The 21,540-nt window shown below is 43.3% G+C and overlaps 2 pseudogenes; one reads left to right on the forward strand and one right to left on the reverse strand.

Moving 5' to 3' along the window:
• Nucleotides 1–212: 212 nt before the first annotated feature.
• LOC148123374 (peptidyl-prolyl cis-trans isomerase NIMA-interacting 4 pseudogene) lies at nt 213–652 on the reverse strand (annotated as a pseudogene).
• A 2,098-nt stretch (nt 653–2,750) lies between these two features.
• On the forward strand, nt 2,751–15,516 carry LOC125404987 (cytochrome P450 2A8-like; annotated as a pseudogene).
• Nucleotides 15,517–21,540: the final 6,024 nt, after the last annotated feature.

A 21,540-nucleotide genomic window follows, 5' to 3' on the forward strand; every position in this document is an offset into this window, starting at 1 on the left:
TCTTCCTTTAGCTCTCATGGCTTTTCTGTTGATGTCACTGTATACTGCTTGTTGTCAGTCTTTCTTTTTCTCATAATCTTTGAGGTCTTCATCTTTGTGCTGGTTCTTTTATAATTTCATGTGTATTTATCTTATTTATTCTTTTCTCCCAAACTCCTCCCAGATCCACCTCAGCTCTGCTACCCATTCAGCTCTGTGTCCTCTTTTAACACTTTTTTTTCAGTCTTTCATGTGCTTTTATTTTCTTCCTTCAACCATAATAATATGATATCCAAATTTTGTCTTAACCGGTGGATCTGTAAACACAGGCTTATCCATCCCACTTACAGGCAAGGCAAATGCTGCTTCTTGAAATGGTCCTACCATGGACCCTCTGGTCATCCAACCCAGGTCACCCCCTTGCCTGGCTTTATCTTCACTGTACTGTGTGGCCACTTCATTGAACCTCATTCCAGACTTTAACTTTTCCGTGGCTTCCATGATTTTGCCATGTTTTTCACATAAAATGTGTCTGACCTTTACTGCATTGCCACCACCTTTAGGGCCCTGAGCCTTCTTGTCAGCACTGTCACTCCCAGAAGCGGCACCTCCTTTCCCCCCTTTTCCAGAACCACCTTTCCCCTTCGGCGGCATCTCTAAGGCTTGCGGTTGAACCCTCTTTTAACACTTTTTATCTGATTATTTTATGTGTATGAGTATTTTGCCTGCAACTATGTGTATGTACCATGTACATTCCTGGTGGCCACTGAAGTCAGAAGAGGGAGCTGGGTCCCCTGGGAGAAGACTGCAGTCAGTTGTGAGCTCTCGTGTGGATGCTGAGAGTGGAGCCCAGGTCCTCTTCTAGGGCAGCAAGTGTTCTTAGCCTCTAGGCCATCCATCTTGGTGCTTCTCATTTATGTTGGATGAATGGGAATTCTCTGGAGCATGGTCGACCTATGAGAGCCAGTCCCTTAAAGAGAACAGCTCTCTTTCCCCGCAGCTGTCAGCTGCCAATGTGGCCTCAGCTTTGTATTCCGTGAGCTGGGGTAACTAGCTGCACAGGGTTCCTAGTTCCATGAAGTCTCTTCCTTTCACTCCTATCATACCTATCACGTCTTTTCTGTATTTACTCCGTAGTCTCCACTTCTCTCTCCTCCCCTTCCCACACCTGCTAGTCTTCTTCCCTCCTCTCCAATTTCCCTCTTGATTCCCGTGCTGTCCATCTTCCTGTCTGTCCATCGGGAAGGAAAGCTTCCTGCCCTTGGCTGCAGTGAGGTGTCCTCGGCTGCATGAAGAAGGAGTCAGTGTGAGTCCTCCTTGAAATGCCCCCTTCCTCCTTTCTCCCCTTCCAAAAGGGGAGACTCTGGGATGGTTAGACTAGAGGAGGTGAAAGTCAGGGGACACCATGAAGGAAATCCCTGCCAGATCTACGTTCGTAAACTCCATAGCCCCAGAAATAAATCAGCTGCAGTCTACTGAGCACATCTGTTGTTGGTAAGCTTCATGCCTTCACTAGGACATGCTCCACTGAAATAGCCAGGGAGAAGATGTCAAAGGTCCCAGAAGGCTCAAACAATAGCGTCACCTGTTCAGGGTCACGTCACAATATCTGGATAAGATTAAGATCTAACCCTCGCCTCAATCATACTCTTCACCTTCCAGCCAATAACATCCAGTCACATGGGACACTGGGTTCAGTGAAGAGAAGGGTTTCTGAGTTCACAGCTACAGTTTGTAAAGGTGCCCCGTTCATTTAGGCCTGACATTTCATCTCCTCTTCCAGTCCCTGGACCAATTAAGCGTCTGTGCTGTGCATTTTATGTCTATTGTATAAAGAGGTTTGTCTAAAAGACTGAGAGCAGCCAGCGCTATATACCAACATACTTAGTGGACAACTGGTCAATGTGATCATTGTGTGTGGATTTTACAATCTAATTTAACTAAAAGCTAACTTGAAACTTTTGGGGCCATTGTGACATTTGTTGGTATCACTACTTTATCAGACCAGGTCAGTCCCTCTGCCTGCTAGGACTTTACTTACTTTCTGATTCTTGCAGTGTCTCAGGGACATGCGACTGGGACAAGCTTTTCTATTTCTTCCACTTGTGGGCAGAGGAAAGCCTTGGTTATATGTTATACAGTGTCAATCTTGGCCTTACTTTGTGGCTTCCTTAAGAGCTCTTGGTACTGGGAGACAGCATAGGGTCAAAGCTAAGAGCACTTAGACCTAGGGGTTGACCGCAGGATCCTACTGGACAGTCCATATATATCACTTGCCAGGAACTCCATACCCTCATGCCTTGATCCTATATTAACTCCACATCTTCAGACGGTAGCCGAGAAATCTCCCTTCTAAGATGGTTAATCCTATGTGCCTTCTCACCAAAGTGTCCAACTCTATAGCAACATATCCTGTGCCATCAAAACCCTTGGATTCTTTCCTAAAACCCCAAATCTATGTCTGTGAAGTTTCTTCTCCATTTAAGACCCTCAACCCTCTTTTTGGATGCTTCCCAAGCAGATACAACTACCTCTTTAATTCTGGAAGTTTCCTATTCTGCATTCTTACTCCATTACGCTACTCTGGCAGTTTCTTCTGTCCTAGAGTCTACTACATGTAAACCAGTCATAAGCAAGGCAGTTGCATGGCAGGGTAATAGTTGGGAGGAAAAATGAGATCATTATTAAATAGGAGCAAAAGCCACCCTTCCAGCCTCGAGTATAAAGACACATTGTCCTGATCATTACATGCCTGTCCCTCCACTGCCACCATGATGGTCTCCGGGATGCTCCTGGGGGCTGTGCTTACCTGCTTCAGTGTTATAATCATAATATCTGTGTGGGGCAGAGAAGACTGTTTGGAAAGATGCCTACAGTACCCATCCCATTGGTCTTCATTGGGAACTTTCTGGAACTGGACACAGAGAAGTTTTGTGATTCCATTTCAAAGGCAGTTCTGGGCAGAGAGAAGCGTGAGTTTGGGGTGTGAAGCACGCCTGGTGTGTCTGAGAGTCCAAGGCAGAAGCCCGACCATGCCAGAGTGCGGACATAGGATGGGGATTCCAGGGGAGTGACAACCAGCTCCTAATGCATCCAGTTCCCTGACATCAGGACATTGGCAGTTCAAAGCGTGACCTCTCTAACTCCTCACATCACTCCCCTCAGATCAGGGAGCACTATGGTCCTGAGTTCACCATCCACCCGGGGCCTTGTCCTGCTGTGGTTCTGTGGGGATACGATGCAGAGAAGGAGACTCTGGTCGACCAGGTTGAGGAATTTAGTGGCCATGGAGAGCAGCCTTTCTGCCACTGGTTCTTCAAAGTCTATGGTGGGGAAGACAGCAGGCAGGAAATTAGACCAGACAGACATGTGACTACAAATTCCATAGTTTCCCTTCCCCCGACTCACCTGCCCACTCCAAGCCCTTTTTCTGGTCTTTGATCCACTTGCCTGCATAGCGTTAATTTGCTCTGTGGTGTTTGCTGGATTGTTTTAGAATTCCTACATCCTATTCTCTCAGCATTTCTGTGTTTCTCTAGGTGTCTGCCTGGTTTCTCTTGCTGAGTATCCCTTCTCTAATCTCACAGACTCTTTTTTTCCACATTAAAAAAATTTTTTTTTTTGAGACAGTTTCTCTGGGTAACAAGCCTGGTTGACCGGGAACTCATTCTGTACACCAGGCTGGCCTTGAACTCAGAGATCAGCCTGCCTCTGTTTCCTGAGTGCTGGGATTAAAGGTGTGCGCCACCCCTGCCTAGCTTAATTTTTTTTTCTTATTTTGGTTTTTGTATTTTTGTTTCTATGCTTGATGTGTCCCACACCACGTACCACGTGACTCCCTGGTGTCTGTGGAGGTCAGATGTGGGCATCAGATTCCCTGGGACTGGAGTTATAGACTGCTGTGAGCTAACACATGGATTCTGGGAATTAAACTCTGATCATCTAGCAGAACAGCCAGTGATCTTAACTGCTGAGTCATCTCTCCAATCCCTTGTTCTCTTTTTCATTGTCATGCCTCTGACACTCACTCAAAGTTGGATTTTTCTCAAGTTTTCTATCTTTCTTCTTCCCCCTTTTACACACTTCACCCACTCCAGCTCTTTGCCCAACTCCACACCTTCCAGCATCTGGTCAGAGATGCTATATTGCCAAAATGTGCCTCTCCATCCTCTTCCTGTGCTTGTGTTTGGCTCCCCAGGTGCTCTGGGTAGCCGGCCAAGCAACTCAGGTGCTTCCCCACCACCACTGCAGAACTTCAGCTTTGGCAAGCATGATGTCAAGGAGTGGATCATAGAGACCAGTTTTCTCACACAGGCCTTATGGGACACAAATGGTGAGGTTGGGGTCATGGAGTACATGAGACAGATAGGAGAAACAGCAGATTCTCAAGAGTTATGTGTTGACACAGACAGTGGGGACTTTGGGAAAAGCACTCCATCTCTGTTGCACACACTGCCATCAGCTGAGTCCTGCTTCCCCAATCTTCTTCCCTTTCAACCCTGGCCCTCCTCACAGGTGCTAGCATAGATCCCACCTTCTACAGGAGCTAGACAATCTTTAATGTCATCAGTTCCGTTGTGTTTGGGGACTGCTTTGAGTACAGTGGCAAGGAATTCCTGTCCCCATTAGGCATGATGCTGCAAAGTTTCCAGGTCACATCTACTTCAGCTGGACCAGTCATCAGTTCAAGTAGCTGGAGCCCTGATCAAATCCTCTCCCGGAATCCTGGAATTGCCAGCAGTGCCTCATTGCACATCCTTCTTTGGACATACCTTTCAAATATGCATACATTTTGAACAACTAAACAATGAGATCAAACCTTAAGAAAGGCACCAATACAGAATCTCCATGGCAACTGATTATCTCAACAGATGCCAACCAAATCAGAGTGTGAAACTAGAAACATCTCTTCCATGCAGCTTTCCATCTGGGGCAGGCGTCCCCTTCCCAGTTACCTTAACCTCTGACAGTTGCCACTGCTGAGTCATTCTGGATGACTTCATACACAGAGAAGTGGCTGCCTCAGGTCCCTCATACATACGTGAACATCTGACTCTACAAAATCCAATCTACCACAACCGTATGTTCATACACATGTCCTAAACTGGCCCATTGAATTACCCAGACACAGGGTTGGAGAGATTGTTCAGTGGTTAAGGGCATGTAGAGGACCCAAGTTCAATCCCCAGGACCCATTTTAAGTGGCTCACAACAGTCCATGACTCCAGCTTTAGGGGCACCCAACACTTTGGTACATGCAATATGTACACCCACCCACACAGAGATACATATGCATTAACTATGCATATTAAAAAAATAAATACCACAAATGCTTTTGAAAAAGTGTTACCTTCCACACAGAGGAGTGAAAACCCGAACAGTTACCTCAACTGAGACTCCGAACACATAAGGACCTAAGTTGATTATTTATGCATACCCACAGGGGTGTTGACCTGGACATATTATCTACACACAGCCACAATGTGTTCTACTGCCAGGGCCTTATTTGAACCTTAAGGGAGTACTCTAGGCAATGTACTTGGGACAAATGCTTGCGTCCAAGTTTTCTCCACTGCAGTACTGGAAAACAACCTCACTTGATGCCTAAACACATGCACAACAACCCACAACCAAAACACCAACAGTGATCTGGAAATCTGTGCCAGCCTGGCCTTCCTGAGTGTCAGTCACCTGTGTGGTTGCCCCAACAATGGCAACACCAAATGTCTTTCCATCTAACCTCATTTGAATATGTACATCGGTTTCTGCAGTTTCTGCCTTTATCAGTCCTAATATCTGATGCTGCAGGGATGACCCAGTTCATGTTAAAGCAAATTGTGAATAAGTCCACATGAAACATCCCTGTGTTCCCTTCAACCAGCAACTAAACATCTGGAAACCAGGGGAGGCTTTGAAGCCTTCTCTCCTCCTCTCAGGTCCTATGTCTTTGGGTCCTGATGCTGACAGATGTCCTTCCACCATTTCCTCTCTCCCATCACAGCTCTTTGAGGTATTCTATTCAGGGATGAAGCACCTGCCAGGATCCCAGTACCAGGCCTGGGCCTATAAGGAGTTGCAGGAGCTGGAGGACTTCATAGTTAGGAAGGTGGAGCGGAGCCAGCACACCCTGCATCCCACGTCCCCCCTGGACTTCATCAACTCCTTTCTCATCCACATGCAGGAGGTGCTCCCCGTAGTCATGGTGGGTAGCTCAAAGCCTGGGGTTGGGTGGGACAGGAGCAGAGGGTCATGCACATTAGCCCCCAGTGTAGTAATCCTTACCCTCTCATCACGGTTAATGACACTCACCCATCTACCGAGCCTTTTTGCAGAGTAAAAGTGTGTGCAAACATGCACACCGGCCACTCCCACAGTGCCACCAGGTGCCAGGCACTGGTTTTCACCGTTTGACAATATTCCCCCATTTAGAACCAATACTGGCCTGGGAGCACATTCTGTTCTGACCCGAGGTCTCATTCACCCATTTATGCCCTGGCAACGCCTAAGCAGTTCTCCAGTTGTTCCTGTCCTGGCCACCATAGATGCTTGTGTTATTCTCATATCCAAGGCTCCACATTCTTCCTTTACACTATCTATCCAGCATTTTTGGGGGTCTGTTTCTTCACCTTATCCTATGCACTCCTCCAAGCTATCTTCGAGTATCTGCTGTCATCCATTCTCATAATATGGATGAAGTATCTCAAGTACCATTGCCGTATCCTGTAGTTTACTTCCTTCTGTAGATGGAGATGTTTCTTAATGCCATTGTTGTGTAGCCTATCTCTTCCCAGAGAGATTAGGTTGCTTCTCTGTGGTCAGGTTTCAGGGAGCAGAGGGGTCTGGCTGAAACCTGGTCTCTTGTTCCAAGGCAGGGTCCTTCAATCAGCATTCTCACTAATCTCCCCTACCCTGGTCTTCAGATACACTCATGTGAATAGAGGTCCTGGCTTCAACATGTGATCACAGTGGGCCTCATGCTCACAGGCATGTCCATTCCCCATCTTTGAAAAATAAGATAAGGATTTATGTAATCTGTATTTCCAAAGATTGAAAGTGAGGCTGGGGAGAGGCTTAGAGGCTAAGTGTGCTCATTGTACAGTCATGATGACCCAATTTTGAATCCCCAGAACACATGTAAAAAGTCATGCATGGCCATGGGTGTGTGTAACCTCAGCGTTGGAGGGTGGAGACACGTGGAATCCAGGAACTTGTTGATCAGTCAGCCAGGTTCAACCCCAGACCGGTCTCAAAGGAATAATGCAGAAAATGACAAAATATACAGCGCTCTGCTCTGGTTGCCTCATGTATACTCATGGGTACGGGCACCCACATGCACACATGTATCCACAAATAATCAGCTCACAGATGTTTATACACACAAACAAGGAGTAAGATGGAGCCTCTCAAAGTTCCCACCCTCTACCTCACAGGAACCGCCTGGATGTTTCATCACTTCTTCATCCCTATCTTCTCTCTCCCTTTCTTACCCCTTTCTTCTTTCCTCTCTTTTAAAACATCATTACTATTTAATCAACTTCCAACTAGGTTGATATCAGAGGGACAGAGATTCACTAAGGGGAAGACCAAGGAAGAAGTTCTTGGGAAGATCTAGCACCTGGGAGGACCTGGTTGATCATGGTCTCTCTTCCCACCTTAATCTGAACCTAAGATGAGTGAAGCCAAAGGGGACTTCCAGTAGTGCCCCAAGGAGTGATAATGGACATCATAAATGCCATTCTCCCTATAGGAGAAGAAGAACCCTCAAACTCTCTAAGGAGTGATAATGGACTTATCACAAATGCCCCTCTCTGTGTATGAGAACTCCCAAACTCAGTTTCACACGAGGAACCTGTTTTTGACCACACCGAACCTTTTCTTCACGGACACAGAGACCATCAGCACTACCATGCGTTATGGCTTTTGCACATGAAGAACTCTGACAATGCAGGTAAAGTTAAAGAGCATAGTGAAGAGGAAGCCACATGTGCCTGACGAGCTAGAACCTAACCCCAGAGCTCCCAGATCTCTGGGTCCTCAGAAAGTTTCTGATATGCAGAGACGGGAGGAAGACTGATCTGACAGACACTATCTGAGGGGCGTTTCCAGGTTCTTAACATTGTTTTCAAAGAATTCTGAAGAAGTAAAATAGATGGCAAGGCCTTGAGGAATTTTTATGTGTCAGGGGGAAAGCAAAAGGAATAGCTACACTGCAGAGGATTAGCGGGCTGAGCAGGATTTGCAGAGGAGGGCTTCCTTTTGTGGGTTCAGGAGGAGGGAGCATTGGTTGGTAGGGGTAGGGTGTGGGTGGTTTTGTGTTTTGATTGGCAGGCTTGAGTTATGTAAGCCTTTGTTAATTAGGTATGTCATTTCCCACAATGCATGTGGTTTTAATCATGGGCATGTCCAATCACATCCAGGCATAAGATGGAAAATTAGTTGTTTCCCCTAAAAGTTTACTCAAAGACACAATTTGCTTTACTCAGCATGCACTTAAGACCTGTTCAGGCTGGATTGACCTACTGGCTCTAGTTCTGGAATATGTTCAACGGTGTTACAGTAGTGATGTTCCATATCATTGGGATGCACGTGGCTGGTTACCTTGTTTAAAGAAGGGTGTGTCTGGAGCTCAGTGTGGGTAGGGGACCTGGGGTGCTAGTCTATGCCTGCAAATTACCCATCTTAATCTAAGTCTCATTAACTGTTAAAACACTGGGAAGGCCTCAACCAATTCGTAAACTATTCTCAATCATACAAGGTCCCTTGCCTGTTCTCAGGCCATTCTGTAAGCCTCTTTTGCAAATGCATGTGATTGATTCTGGCCCATGAAGGTTAATGGAACCTTACTCCATCACCACATACGACCAACATCTACAGCAAATGGTCTACAACATGTCAACCATAATTCCACACCACCATTCAGATATGCATAGTTAACCTATATTCCCCTTTTAGACACATAAACACATCTTCCCTCCTCAGCCAAGACGCAGAAGGAAATTGACCAGGTGATTGGCAGAAATCAGCCACCCAAGTATGAGGACCATTTAGAGATGCCCTACACTGAGGCTGTCATCCACGAGATTCAGAGGTTTGTAGCTGTGATTCCTTTTGGTTTGCCTCGTAGCACCACCAAGGACATCAAGTTTCGGGACTTCCTCATCCCCAAGGTGCTGCCCTGCTCTGCCTGAAGGAAGCTGCAGTCCATTCCTCCAGTCCCAAGTGTAGTGTGGAGCTGCGGGCAGACCTGCTTTTCGTCCTGCCCGGCTCCCACACAGCTAGCTTAGCCCCGGAAATAACAACACACAAATTGTACTCATTTAAACACTGACTGGCCCATTATCTCTAGAGAGTTAGTTACTGGCTAACTCTCACATCTTGATTAACCCATTTCTAATAATCTGTGTAGCACCACGAGGTGGTGGCTTACCGGAAAAGATTCAGCATGTCTGACCTGGTGGCTGGCTCCATGGCATCTGCCTCATTGCCCTCTTCCCAGCATTCTGTTCTGTTTACTCCGCCTACCTAATTTTCTGTCTTATCAAAGGGCCAAGGCAGTCTCTTTATTAACCAATGAAAATAACACACAACAGAAGGCCCACCTCCATCACCACAGCCCCTCCTCAAGTAACAATTGGCACTCTGATGTGGTCAACTAAATCCATGTAAAACCTGAGAGTGTTGAAAAACAAATTCTAGACAATCTCTCTCTCTCTCCATATCCATATCTATATCATCTCTATATCTATCTATCTATCTATCTATCTATCTATCTATCTATCTATCTATCTATCTATAGTTTTTCTTTATTACTTAAAAAAGAATACCAATCCAAATTCCCACTCTCACCCCTCCTCCTAGTCCCCTACCTCTTCCTCCACAGACCTTCCTCCCACCCCTCCAACCCTAAGGGAGTGCCATGCACCCTGCCCTGTGGAAAGTCCAAGGCCCTCCCTATTACATCTAGGTTGAGCAAGGTTTACATCCAAAGAGAATAGGATCCCATGAAGCCGGTATCTGCAGTAGAGACACATCCCTGTGTCACTATCAGTGGCCTCTTAGTCTGCCCCAACTGTCAACCCCCTTCAGGGGGGCTTGGTTGTTCCCACGCTCATTCACTCCCAGGTCAGTTGGAGTTGGTGAGCTCCCATTAGCTCAAGCAAACTGTCTCAGTGGATGACCCCCTCATGGTCTTGAATTCCTTGCTCATACTCTCACTTCCTCCTCTCTTCAATTGGATCTTGGGAGCTCAGTCCAGTTCTCCGATGTGGGTCATTGCCTCTGTTCACATATGTTGTTGGACAAAGGTTCTATGGTGATATTTAAGATAATCATCAGACTAACTACAGGGTAAGGTCAGTTCAGACACCCTCTCCTCTATTGCTTAGGGTCTCAACTGGGATCATCCCTGTGGGTTCTTGGGCATTTTTCTAGAGCCAGGTTTCTTGCTAACTTCATAATGGCTCCCTCAAACAAGATATCTCTTTTCTTGCTCTCATATCTGTTCTTCCTCTATCTCGACTATCCCATTCCCTCAAGTTCTCCTCAATCCCCCTTTTCATCCCCTCTACTCCCCGCCCCCCTCCCAAATTTTTGTCTGATTCCAATTTCCAGGTGGGTCTATATATGTTTTTCTTTGGGTTCACCTTATTACTTAGTTGAGAGAGAGAGAGAGAGAGAGAGAGAGAGAGAGAGAGAGAGAGAGAAAGAGAGAGAGAGTTTAACACAGCTTTTTTCTTATTTATTTTTATTTTTTTTTATTGTATGAAAAAAGAATTTATTTTCTTTTTTTTAAGTAAATTTTATTAAATTATAAAAGTTTCCATTTCCGCCCCTCTTCCCAACACCCTCCCACTCCCCCCACTCCCTCTCCACCTCCCTCTTCGTCCCTTAGGGTAGTCAGGGTTTCCTGCCCTGTGGGAAGTTCCAGTTCATTCCCCCTCCCTCCAGGTCCAGGAAGGTGAGTGTCCAAACAGACTGGATCCCCAAAATCCAGTATATGCAGAGGAAACAGGTCCCAGTATCATAGTCAATGGCTTTTCAGAAAGACTTTGGGCCAGCCACAGTCAGAGAATCCGGCCAAATTCCGAGAATCTGGTTAGATCACCTCCTCGTTCAGTCCCAGTCCAACTGGCCTTGGTAAACTCTCATTAGATCCGTTCCCTTGTATCAGTGGGTGATAGCATCCCTCGCAGTACTGATTTCGTTTTTCATGTTCTTCCTCCTTCTGCTCCTCATTTGGACCTTGGGGGGCTCAGTTCGGTGCTCCAATGTGGGTCTCCGACTGTATCGCCGTCCTTCGCCAGATGAAGGATCTATGGTGATAAGCAAAATATACATCAGTATGGTTATGGGCCACGGCCAATTCAGGCACCCTCTCCTCTGTCCAGAGAACAATCTGGGGGATCTCTCCCTGGACCTGGGATCCCATATATAATCAAGTCTCCTGTAAACCCTAAAATGACTCCCTTAGTTGAAATATATTCTTCCCTGATCCCATATTCATCCTTCCTCCCTCCCCCCCCATCCCAGGCCACCGAGCTTTCCCCATTCCTCCCCTACTCCCTTCTCTCTAACACTCTCCCCTTCCATCAACCCTCCCACCCCCCATGCACCCGAGGTTACCTGGGACTCTTGTCTATTTCCTACCTCCTGGTGGATAGCTAAATAATCTTCATCAGGTTCATCTTCTTATTTAGCTTCTCTAGGATCATGAATAATAGGCTCAAAGACCTTTAATTATGGTTAGAATCCACTTATGAGTGAATACATACCTTGTTCCTCTTTTTGGGTCTGGCTTACCTCACTCAGTAAAGCATTTTCTATTTCCATCCATTTGCATGCAAAATTCAAGATGTCATTGTTTTTTACCGCGGAGTAAAACTCTAATGTTAACACAGCTTTTTGCTGTTTGCTGGCAGTATGCCACAGAGAAATTTTCCTGGCTCAGCAGCTGCAGCAGAAAAAAAAGTGGCAGTTTTAAAATGCTGACTTTCTGGGCTATGCTGCTAGTGCAACCTCTCTCTCTTACAGGAGACAAACATTTGGATTGGGTTTGTGAGCAGATTGCTGTAGCTTGATTGACGGCAACATGGATCAGCTTTGTGCCTGGACATGGGGCAGAGGCACAAGGAGCTCTGCCATGCTGTACTGGGCGGGGCAAGCCCGCATTAACTGTATTTGATCTAGGAATGTAGCAGCTTAGATTCTTAGATGCTTAGCATTTTAAAAGCACAAAGCAAAATTGTCCCTGGACAGTAAAGAATAATAGATTCACAATAGGACAGATTCAGACATAAAAGACCTCTAAATGGGTCACAGTGTTGGATAAATGTAAGTGGACTTGGGAGAGAAAAGATAGAGAGTCAAAATAAAATTAATGCTTTTTTAAAAAGGGTAAAGTCTTTAAAGAGACAGAGTACAGATAATGATAGATTAAAAGGTGTAAAAAAATAAGCCATGTAAAAATGGAAAATTCACAGAGAGTCTGGATTCTGTATAATACTGTGTTTTCTTTGAATTTTTTGACTGTCAAGTAGCTAAGTACAGAGAGACATTTCATTGTATGGGCTGCTAAGCTGAACCAGCATGTATATTATAAAGGTATCATGACTTCAGAATTTGGATCTAAGAACATGTTGCTTGGGAAAAGAGGTTTTTCTTTTGTTTTCACAGAAGATGAGAACTTGTGGATTGTCTCCAGGCGAATATGGTTTCATGGACCAAGACCTCTTGAAAAGTTGCCATGAACACCCTCAAAAACTTACTTTGCTCAACTGGTGACTGAGATGAAACTAGCACACAGGATAGACCATGAAATACCTGATTAACAGTGCCCCCATACAGCACGAAGAAGTTTAGAAAGAAAAAGCTATGCCCATATTCCCAAATATTATTTATAAATTTAAATAATAAAGGCAATCTGATATAGATATGAATAATTTACATTGGTATAAATCTTGGTTTATTGATATAAATTTAAGGTTAATCTTATTATATGTATATTTCTGCTCTTGATTGAGGTGTTGTGATTGGGTAGTTCATTTAGAAAATGTAATGAATAATTAAGGAATATAGGTTAATAGATAATCCTCTATAATAGTCAAGTTTGTAGTCATGTTAGTTAGATTTTCTAGATGTACAGAGAAGTATTTCAGATGAATAGGGATTCTTCAGATCTTCAGAGACCTTCAGAATATGGCATTTAAATGTTTTAAAAATTTAGAACTTTTCATGACAGTGAGACATTTTGCTCCTGGCATCACCGAGCTATTTCAAGAGGAAGATGGGCATCGAAGAGGCTCTTTAGCCATTTGGGCAAGAAACTGCTCTTGCATGGACTGCTTCACCTGACCATGCAGTACCCACAGAGAGAGGACTGCTGAACTTTCCTAAAGTTGAGATGGTCCTTCAGAGCTCCTGCTTCATGAAAGAGTCTGCAAGACATTCTTCAGGACACAGAAGAAAGTGATTGAATTGTCTTTGAAATTTCATGGAAAAGTCTGCTGGATACTATGGGCCTGTAGGCTGAAGATGGATGCCCCAATGGTACAGAAGAACTTTGGGTAAATGTCCAGGCAGCGAGATGTCTCTGTCAATTCTAGAGTTTTGGAAGTTGTTTATAGTGCACTTCCAGTTTACATAGGTAATATTATATCCTTCTGAAGTTTTTGATGGAGTTGAAGAATTTATAGTTATGATAAAAGATAAAGTAGATATAAATATTGTAACTGTAGTTCTTGCTTGATAACTGTTTTGTTATATGTAATTTACTGTGTTAAAGTTAAAGCCTTCCATTTTGTTTAAACAGAAAAGGGGAAATGGTGTAGGAGTTCCTTCTGTTTGTGTGTTGCTTTCATTGGTTAATGAATAAAGAAACTACCTTGGCCTATTTGATAGGCAGAACTTAGCTAGGCAGAGAAAACAGAACTGAATGCTGGGAGGAAGAAGGGCAGAGTCATAGAAGCGTGGATCCTTTGCTTGAGATGGACGCTGGTTAGCATCTCCGGTAAGCCATTGCCATGTGGCGATACACAGATTAATGGAGATGGGTTAAGCTAACATGTAAGAGTTAGCCAATAAGAAGCTGGAGCTAATGGTCAAGCAGTGTTTTAATTAATACAGTTTCTGTGTGATTATTTCAGGTGTAAGCTAGCTGGGTGGCTGTGACAAACAAGAGGCCCTCTCCTTACAACAGTACACCCCTACTCTCAGTTTTCTATACTGTTGTTCCTTCTCAAACAACAGTTTCTCCCTCATCATGCCCTTTAAACTGAGCTGCCAAGAGTCTCCTTGATCCTGGGTCTCCCTCAGATTTTCCAGGAATCAACTCTATGTTTAGGAAACTCCTGTTGTAAGGAACATGAGCCCATTTCCCTAGAACTTGTTACCTATGCTGGAGTCTCCTGTCCTGCAAGCATTCTGCCAAGGCAAACAAACCCAAAGCCTCCAAAACCCTCTGTCTCCAGGAGTGAGAACCTCCCAGTCCTACCACCTCTTGAATTGATAGGCTCATTCCCCAACAACTTGTCCCAGGAGACACAGACCCCACACCCCTCAAATGATCTTTCTCAGAAAACACGAACTGCCACTTCTCCAAGGGAACCTGTCCAAGGGATGTCAACCTCACGTTCCCTGATGATTCTCCCTCAGCACACTCTGTCCCCTTTCTCCTCTTCTTCCAATTCTGAGATCTCTGAGGATGCTCATTACTTATCTGGCCTCATCAGTGCTTGCTGATCCTCTCTTTCAATGAATGGATGTTTAGCCTATACTGAGTTCTGTGCTGAAGGACCCCAGTTCTTCCCCAACCCCAACGACTTTAACCCTAGCAGTCCCTGGATGACGAGGGGCAGTTTAAGAGGAGCAATTCTTTTGTGCCCTTTTCCATTGGTAAGAGGTCCCTGCTCACACCCACAGGGCTAACACTACCTGATTCCCCTCTCTCAATTGTAGGATTGGACCTGTCTCCAGTGGGGAACTTACTGTGGAAGTCTACCTTCCAGCCAACCAAGTGCAATTTCCTTGTGAACTCGGACCAAATGAGAGGCATTATCAAACCTCTTTGAGAGATATGAAAAATTCAGACTCACTAAGTTCGAGTCACCCAGATAAATTTTAGTAGGTGATAGCAGAGCAGCCATATTTGAGAGTCTGTTGGAGGAGCATCTAGTCTTCTCACTGTGCCTGCCTGTCATGGATCTCCTTCATTTGTACAAGGGGAGCGGAGGCTCAGAGAGGTCTTTCAGACCACAGTTCTGCAGGCCCTTCTTTTTCAGAAACCAGCTGCCAGTGTGGCATAGCTGAGGTGGTCATTACAATTGGTTTCACTTCCATCCTCTACCCTGTCTCCTCTCCAGGAGAGTGGTACTGTTTTGGAGAAAGCCTGACTAAGATGGAGCTTTTCCTTTTCTTCACAACCATCATGCAGAACTTAGACTTCAAGTTCCCATAGGCACCTCAAGACATAGACGTGTCCCAACAATATGTCGGCTTTGCTCAATCCCTTGAAAGCTCACCTTGAGCTTCCTGCATCGCTGAGTGGGAACTCTGTGGGGCAGTGACAGTGATCTTGTCCAGAAAGGGGGAGTGGCTAATGGAGTGGGGCCAATAGGGTGGGACTTAAGGACAGCCTGAAAAGTAGAGGATATTCTGGGGTCCTGATTGTTGCATACAGACAGGGAGCAGAGCAGAGTATTCATCTTCCTGAAGTTGGGTTCTTCAAAGGTGGAATGAGAGGCTGGGTTACCTGTCTCTAGTATCTGAGCACTGATTGTTAATAATTAAAGCTTTTGTTGGTTGTGCAAGGATTTTGTGAGAATTTCATTGGACAAACAATACACTGTTGGATCACTTAGTCCTCAGAAACCCACATGGGAAAGGGAACTGCATTCTTGTTTATTCTACAGATGACAAAATTAAGGTTTAGAATGTTTATGTCATTGGCCTGGCTTGGACTGACTCCTGTAATTCCTTTACTTGGACATTAAAAAGTAGGGGTATTGCCATGAGTAAGGTTAGTCTGGGCTATATAGTGAGTTACAGGCTAGCTAGTGCTATATTGTGAGAATCTAACTCAAAGATAAAAAGCAACAAAAGGATCTTTTAGGTAGTATAGTTGACTAGAAATATTTTTGTGTGGTTAGTTGAAGACCGGTCAGGACAAGGAAACTTTAGACTCCATTCTAAAGGGAGATAAAGAGGGGAAGAGCTTTGGAAGTCCGCGAGGGATTATAGATCAACTGAAATCACAGAAAGACTGAAGGATGGTGCATCGAAATGAGAAAAAAGCTAACTAAAAAGCAGTGCCTGCTGAGTGACTCTGCAACAGGGGGAGGGGAAGCAGAGACCTCATTTAATTACAGCTCAGAGACATAGGAAGCATGGAAAAGTAGGGCAGCAAGATTGGTCCAGCTGAATTCAAAGATATTAAAATGGGTGAAAGGTCAGATGAGAATATCAAAAATTTATTAGCAAAAATGATTGATGACTTAAAAAAGGATATGATTGATGAATGCAGTGAAGAAATCAGCCTAGTGCCTGGGGGAGGAAAGCCAGGCCTACGGAATTAGCATTATAGATGAAAAACACAGCAAGGCACCTTCCTAGAACTGGATAGGCAGGGGGAGGACCTTGGACTTCCCACAGGGTAGGGAACCCTGACTGCTCTTTGGACTGGAGAGGGAGGGGGAGGGGAATGGAGGGAGAAGAAGGGAAATGGGAGGAGAGGAGGTGAAATTTTTTAATAATAATAATAATAACAATAATAATAATAATGATAATAAAACCTGAAAAAAAAACACAGCAAGGTGAAGAAGAAATTCAGCAAGGGAAATGCAAAACAAACACCATGATAAAGATGTTGGGGATGAAAAGCTTAGTAAATAAAAGCAAATAAAAATCACAGTGGAAATAATCAGTAATATACTGGACCAAGGAGAAGGAAGAATATCAGAGATAGAGGACAAGGTTGGGAAAATATTATATTCAGGGCTTAAGTGATGACTCACTGTCTAAGAACAACTCTTGCAGAAGACCTGAGCCTCTATGGTGGCTCACAACCTCCTGTGACTTCAGTTCCAAGGAATTCAATTTTCTTTCCTAGCTATTTCAGGCACCAGTAATGTACTCATTGCCCTTATTCACATGTAGGCAAAACACTCATATAAATATGAATAAATCAAATAGATCTAAAATGTTGTATTCAAACATCAGTAAAGAAAAGAATGAACATGGACTACACTTGCAATAACTTTGAAATGTTCAATATCCAACAGACAAAACCCGAGAGTCCAAGAATATAGAAAGGAGTTGAGATAAAAGCTGAAAATATAGAGATTCTGTCAGCAAAATTATGTAAGAAAATTCTCCAAATGTTACCAAACATCAGAAACATTTGAAACTCCAACACACATGAACATAGAAGAAACTGTCCACAACATATTATGATTAAGATTTCGAAAGTTCAAAACAATATTAAAAGCTATAAAGAAGACACTGAATGTACCTAGAAAGGTAAACACATCAGAATAACATCAGATTTCTCATCTACAGCTATAAAATCCATGGAGCGGGAAATTAAAGCAAATAACTGTGCAATATGATTTTTACACCCAGCAATAATATCCTTTAAAATGAAGGTGAACTAAAGCCATGTGAACATAGACAAACTAAGCTCTTCATAATTGCCAGCTCAGCATTACAGAAGAGATTTAAAGGGCTATCACACAAGGATGAGGAAGAACATCTCAACCATAAAAGTCCATGGCAGAATAAAATTTATTAGAAGATAGATGAACAAAGTAACCCATTATGTTCAGAAGATATCAATAAGGAAGAAAGTGAAACTAACAAAATTATAAAAATGAGCAAATCTCTCTCAAAAAAACCTTTAATATAAGTGACCTACCATTTCCTCCAGTCAATCTCTCCATATCCAACTACTTGCATGAAGAAAAATTATAATAATTAATAAAAAGAAAAAGAGAAGCCTTATCAGCAGAGGGGGCACTCTAGTTGAGTTTGTTAGAAAATGGTCTCAAATCACCAATAAAAAGGACAATGATTATATGGTGAGACTGAAAGGCGCATACAACATTCCCATGTTTGCTACTCTATGTTTCTCAATAGCCAAGACATGAGATCATCCCAGATGTCATCAGCAGATGAGTATATAAAGAAAGCATGATGCACACATATTTCATAGAATCTTACTTAGGGACAGATAAGAATGAAATTATCATATTACAGAATATGGATAGAACTAGAGAACTCTCTCTCTCTTTCTCTCTCTCTCTCTCTCTATATATATATATAAAACAGGAAAATGGGAAAAGGACTATGGGAGAGGGAAAAGACTCAAAGGAAGTGGAGAGTTGGGGAAAAGGACATATTAGAATTCATGTGACATGAGAGTGGAAGGGAGAACTGTTTGTGTGGTGGAGGGCATGAACATACATACATGCATGTTGGTCATCAAACTAGGAGGGGAAACCACAAAAAAGGAGGGAGAGATCTATAGGTCTTAAGGTGGTGAAAGCAGAGGGTTTCCATCTAACTCCTCAGTGAAATTTCATGAGCTGAACACTAAAATCCCACTGTCCTACACAACACATGTCCTTTGTTATGCCCTAGCTGTGGGATTTTGGGGAAATTTGAAGGCACCCTCTGATCCTATGGACTACACAGACTGACCTGGGGTTATAAGATTGAGTGACTCATGAGTGTGTCGGCTTGTTTTATGACAACTTGACGTGAACTAGAGTCACTGGAAAGGAGAGAGTCTCAATGAGAAAAATGTCTCCATAAGATTAGGTTATAAGCACGCCTGTAAGGCATTTTCTTAATTAACAATTGCTAATGGAGGACTCAGCCCATGGTGGTTGGTGCCATCCCTGCACTGGTGGTCTTGAGTTCTATCAGAAGGCAAAGCTGAGCAATCCATGGGAACCAAGCAAGTAAGCAGCATCCCTACTTGACCTGTGTATCAGCTCCTGTCTCCATGTTCCTGTCTTTTTGAGTTCCTATCTTGACTTTCTTTGATGATAAACTGTGATATGGAAGTGAAGCCTCATAAACCCTTTCATCTCCATGTTGCTTTGGCCATAGTATTGGTTTTTTAAATTATATAATGTTTTTATTGATTGTTTGGGAATATTGCATCGTGCACTCTTATCATACTCATTTCCTAGTCCTCCTAGGTTCACACCCACCCCTGTTACCTTGCCTTGCCAAAAAAAAGAAGAGAAAAAAAATATTGTGTGCTCAAATACTCACTGAAGCATGGTCAAACTCCTAGTGCCCAGCTCCTTAAAGAAAACTGAATCTTTCCTCACCAGAACCCCACCAAAAGCCATCAGTTGTGGAGATCTAAACTTCAGCATCCTTATCACAACTTTTTTTTTTAAAAATTGTATTTATTGAGCTATATATTTTTCTCCACTCTCCTCCCTCCCTCTTCCCTTCCCTTTTATCCTCTTCCATGATCACCATGCTCCCAATTTACTCAGGACATCTTGTCTTTTTCTACTTCCCATGTACATTAGATCCATGTACGTCTCTTTTAGGGTCCTCTTTGTTGTCTAGGTTCTCTGGGATTGTGAATTGCAGGCTGCTTTTTCCTAGGTTTATGTCAAAAGCCACTTATGAGTGAGTACATGTGATAATTGTCTTTCTGGGTCTGGTTTACCTCACTCAATATGATGTTTTCTAGATCGATCCATTTATCTGCAAAATTCAAGATGTCAATATTTTTTTCTGCTGTGTAGTTCTCCATTGTGTAAATATACCACATTTTTCATATCCATTCTCTGATGAAGAGTCATTTATTTTGTTTCCAGGTTCTGGTTATGACAAACAATGCTGCATAGTTGAACACATGTCCTTGTGGTACAATTGAGCATCCTTTCTTTGGGTATATACCCAAAAGTGGTATTTCTGGGTCTTGGTGTGGGACAATTGTCTATATTCTGCCAATTATGTTTTAAATAAATGGTGATTGGCCAGTAGCCAGGCAGGAAATATAGGTGGGACAACCAGACAGGAAGTAGACGTGGGTCAATGAGAACAGAAGAATTCTGGGAAGAGGGAAGCTCTCTCTGCAGTCCTACCCAGACACAGAAGAAAGAAGATGTGACCTGCCCTGCTGAAAAAGGTACCGAGCCATGTGGCTAACATATACTAGAATAATGTGCTAATATAAGTTATAGGAGTTAATAAGAAGCCTGAGCTAATGGGCCAATCAGTTTATAACTAATGTAGACCTCTGTGTGATTTCTTTGGGACTTAATGACTGCAGGAACTGGGCAGGATAAAAAACTCAGACAACAGGGTCTTGAGGAAGGTTGTTTCCTAATTTTCTGAGAAATTGCCATACTGATATCCAAAGTAGTTTTTTACCAGTTTTCACTCCCACCAGCAATAGAGGAGTGTTCCCTTTACCTCAGATCCTCTCCAGCATAAGTTTTCATCAGTGCTTTTGATCTTGGCTATTCTTACAGGTATAAGATGGAATCTCTGAGTTTTTTGATTTGCATTTTCCTGATGACTAAACATGTTGAGCATTTCCTTAAGTGTCTTTCAGTCATTTTATATTCCTCTGTTGAGAGTTCTCTCTTTCGGTCTATAGCCCATTTTTAAATTGGATTATTTGTTCTTTTGATGACCATTTTCTCGAGTTCTTTGTATATTTGGACCTCAGCCCTCTGTCCAATGTGGTGTTGGTGAAGATCTTTTCCCATTCTGTAGGCTGCTGTTTTGTCTTGTTGGCAGTGTCCTTTTCTTTACATAAGCTTCTGAGTTTCAGGGGGTCCATTTATTAATTATTTCTCTCGGTATCTGTGCTACTGGGGTTATATTTAGAAAGTGGTCTCTTGTACCAATGTGTTCAAGTGTACTTCCCACTTTCTCTTCTGTGAGGTTCAGTGTGGTTGGTTTTATCTTGAGATCTTTGATCTATTTGGACTTGAATTTTGTGCCTGGCATCAGATATGGATCTATTTTCATTCTTCTACAGCACCATTTGTTGAACAGCTTTCTTTTTTTTTCATTTTATATTTTTTCATCTTTGTCAAAATTCAGGTGTTCATAGGTACGTGGTTTTATATGGATATATGAGAAGGGATGGTAGGTAAGAAATTCCTAGAAATGCCTCCTCTAGGAATGGAAAAAGTAGTCTCAGTCTTTGGATTATGTGGGAGATATGCAAACGTCGACATTGGACCAATGAATGTAGATCAACAGAAGACAAAGCAATCTGATACCATCAGGAAACTCCTTCAGGGGCCTCTCAAAGGCCCCATGTCAAATATGGCCCAGTCATTCCCAGTCACTGTGGAGAACATATCTCATTAGGCAAATTAGCATAACAAGTGCCTACGTAAAAACTATACTGTTTTGGATGATGAAATAGACGTGGAGAATGAATCAAAAACTCCAGTAGGAAATAGGAAATGTGTATTTTGGCAGACTTCTATAAATGATCAAAGACCAAAGCTAAGAGTGCATAAATAGCATTGTCATTGAGGGATTACTGGACACAGGTGTGAACATGAGTATCATTACTCC

The sequence above is a fragment of the Myodes glareolus genome, chromosome 1 (genome assembly GCF_982192425.1).
Source record: "Myodes glareolus chromosome 1, mMyoGla1.1, whole genome shotgun sequence".
Classification (NCBI taxonomy): Eukaryota; Metazoa; Chordata; class Mammalia; order Rodentia; family Cricetidae; genus Myodes; species Myodes glareolus.